Source organism: Bison bison, unplaced genomic scaffold, assembly GCF_000754665.1.
Source record: "Bison bison bison isolate TAMUID 2011002044 unplaced genomic scaffold, Bison_UMD1.0 scf7180017863055, whole genome shotgun sequence".
NCBI lineage: Eukaryota > Metazoa > Chordata > Mammalia > Artiodactyla > Bovidae > Bison > Bison bison.
This window is the reverse complement of record NW_011493627.1, coordinates 73517-76841: the sequence shown is the minus strand read 5'-3', so window position 1 is coordinate 76841 and position 3325 is coordinate 73517. Positions and strand designations below refer to the sequence as shown.

The window sequence follows — 3325 nt, the reverse complement described above, 5'->3', positions numbered from 1 at the left end:
AAAGATTGAAAGCAGGAGGAGAAGGGGACGACAGAGGATGAGATGGTTGGATGGCATCACTGACTCAATGGACATGAGTTTGAGTAAACTCCGGGAGTTGGTGATGGACAGGGAGGCCTGGCTCCAGTCCATGAGTTTGTAAAGAGTCAGACACGACTGAGCACGTGAACTGAACTGAGGGGGAGCCATTTACACTCATTGTCAGGGCTTTTAAATACAGGCAGAGAAGGAGAAAAAATAGTTGAAATAGCTCAGTTGGGAGAGCGTTAGACTGAAGATCTAAAGGTCCCTGGTTCAGTCCCAGGTTTTGGCAGTGGTTTTGGGCTTCTCTTGGGGCTCAACTGGTAAAGAATCCACCTGCAATATGGTAGACCTGGCCGGGTTCGATCCCTGGCTTGGGAAGATGCCCTGGAGAAGGGAAAGGCTACCCTCTCCAGTATTCTGGCCTGGGTCAGAAAGAATCGGGCAGGAGTGAGAGACTTCCCCTTTCATTTCACTTGCAGAGAAGGAGGGCTGGGGGAATTGAGAGAGTAGCGCTGACGTGCGTTCACTATCATGTGCGAAACAGGCAGCTCGCGGGAAGCTGCTTCCCAGCACAGGGAGCTCTGCTCTGCGCTCTGTGATGACCTGCGTGGGGGGCTCAAGAGGGAGGGATGTGTGTATGTTCACTGCTGGTTCATATTGCTGTACAGTGAAGCCAGCACAGCATTGTAAAGGAAATGTATCTCATCAAAAACCTGCAGCACAAACCAAAAGGGCTGAAAGCCATCCCTCACTTTTTCCCCTTACACTTGTCCCTGTGGCCATATGTTCACATCGTCTAAAAAGTTATTCCAGCCTCTATTAGATAACTTGAGTGATTTGAAACATAAAAAGCTAGATTCCAGGGCAAAGAGAGGGGAATAAATTAGGAGTTGCTAATATGGGGATGAGAGAGGCCTGAATACGTGGGCACACTTTGTTCTTCTCGCTCATTGTTGGCCAGTGGCGGAGCTGTGTCCGGCTCTTTGGAATCCGATGGACTGCAGCACGCCAGACTTCCCTGTCCTTCACTATCTCCCTGAGTTTGCTCAAGCTCAAGTCCACTGAGTCGATGATGCCATCCAACTATCTCAGCCTCTGTGGCCCCTTTCCCTTCTTGCCCTCAATCTTTCCTGGCATCAGGGTCTTTGCAATGAGTTGGTTCTTCGCGTCAGGTGGCCAAACATACGAAATAGATAAACAAGAGCCACTTGCACAGCACAGGGAGTTATGGGGCTTCCCTCCTGGCTCAGATGGTAAAGAATCTGCCTGCCACATGGGAGAAGCAGGCTCAGCCCCTGCGTGGGAAGATCCCCTGGAGAAGGGAATGGCAACCCACTCCAGTCTTCTTGCCTGGAGAGGAGCCTGACGTGCTCTAGTCCATGGGGTTGCAAAGAGTCCATCAATAAGTTTATAATGAGAAAGAATCTAAAAAGAATATACATATATATGTATCTCTCTTTGCTCTCTCTTTAGTCGCTAAGTTGTGTCCGACTTGCGACCCCATGGACTATAGCCCGCCAGGCTCCTCTGTCCATGAGATTCTCCAGGCAAGAATACTGGAGTGAGTTGCCATTTCCTTCTCCCAACCCAGGGATTGAACCTGGGTCTCCTGCATCAGCAGGCAGATTCTTTACTGACTGAGATATGAGGGAAGGCCTGCTGTCTCCTCTACGAAGTAGTATATATAATGGACGTTATATATATGTGTGTGTGTATATATATATAAATCTGAATCACTTTGCTGTACAACTGTAACTAACACATAGTAAATCAAATATATTTCAATACAAAAAAGATTTTAATAATAACATTTTAAAAATATTTTTTAAAGCTCTCAGGATAGGACTTCCCTGTCAGTCCAATGGTTAAGACTCCACAAATCTTGACTTGCCTGGTGACTCACAGGGTAAAGAATCTGCCTACAATGCAGGAGAGCCTGAGTTCGATCCCTGGGTCAGGAAAATCTCCTGGAGAAGGAAATGGCAACCCATTTCAGTATTCTTGTCTGGAGAAACCCATGGACAGAGGAGCCTGGGGGGCTACAATCCATACAGTCCCTGGGGTCACAAGGACTGAGCGACCAACACTTCCACTTCCCTCGAGTCTGCTGCAGGGGGCGTAGTTCAACCCCTGATCCGGGAACCAAGATCTCACACAGCGCACTGTGTGGTCACAGAAATGAAAAACGGAAAAGATTTTAAAGAAAAGCTGTCGGGCTTCCCAGGTGCCACTGGTGGTAAAGAACCCACCTACACTGAAGAAGACTAACAAGACATGGATTTACTCCCTGGGTTGGGAAGACCCCCTGGAGGAGGGAATGGTTACCCACTCCAGTACTCCTGCCTGGAGAATCCCATGGACGGAAGAGCCTGGCAGGCTGCAGTCCACGGGGTCACAAGGAGTTGGGCAGGACTGAAGCACTTGGCAAGTGTGTTCTTAAATATTCTAGTAGACATATTAATCACAGCAAAATCAAACAGTGGGAAGTAATAAAAGAAAAGTGATTTAATTTCTATAAGGCAAGACGCGATCTCCTGGCAGTAGTGTAGATCATACATTTTTCTGATCCTTGGCAGAGTTTTTCCTAAACTGCTGTCTCACCTAAAAAGGCCCACTGGACATAAAGCAGGTTGAATTTATGGAAGGCGCTTCAGGAGGAGGCCAGAAAAAGCTGGAAATTTCCATTCTGGAAGCTGCATGTGTTCTTGCCCACTCCAGCAGGGAACTAGGCGATTTCTGCTTCCCACTCTGGCCACGGGAAGGCAGTGGAGTGAGATAATGCAAAAAAGCTCCACCAAGGAGTGGCTATCAAGGTAAGTCTAAAGTACTCGTATTTGGTGGTCTGCTGCTGTGTGACAAACGACCCCCACAACTGCTGGCTTAAGATAGCAAGTCTGTATGATTAACTATTCTGGGTTTAGCTGAATGCTTTTTTAAAAAATTAAGTAATTAATTTGGTTGTACAGGTTTTAGTTGAGGCATGTGAGGTCTTGTTCCCTGATCCAGGATCCAACTCTGGCCCCCTGAGTCTTAGCCACTGGGCCCCCAGGGAAGCTCCTGGACACTCTTTCTATCCAGGGGACATTGGGTGGGAGCTCACCTACGTAGTCTCTGCAGAGATGACGCAAAGGCTGACTGAAACCGGGATGCTGGCAGAGCAACCCTGCAGCTGTCCAAATAGTTCCCTGGTCTGGCCCGCTCTGCGCAGCGTCCACAGGAGAATAGCTGGATGGCTCGGGGCTGTGGGGGTGGCATGCTTCCTTGTTTCTAGGTCTTACATTTAGGCCCAGTGATGGCCCAG

General features: G+C 48.5%; 1 non-coding gene across 1 annotated transcript; it reads left to right on the top strand.

Moving 5' to 3' along the window:
• Positions 1–240: 240 nt before the first annotated feature.
• On the top strand, positions 241–313 carry TRNAF-GAA. The gene has a single exon. It is a non-coding gene; the product is annotated as a tRNA-Phe (tRNA).
• The last annotated feature ends 3012 nt before the right edge of the window (positions 314–3325 follow it).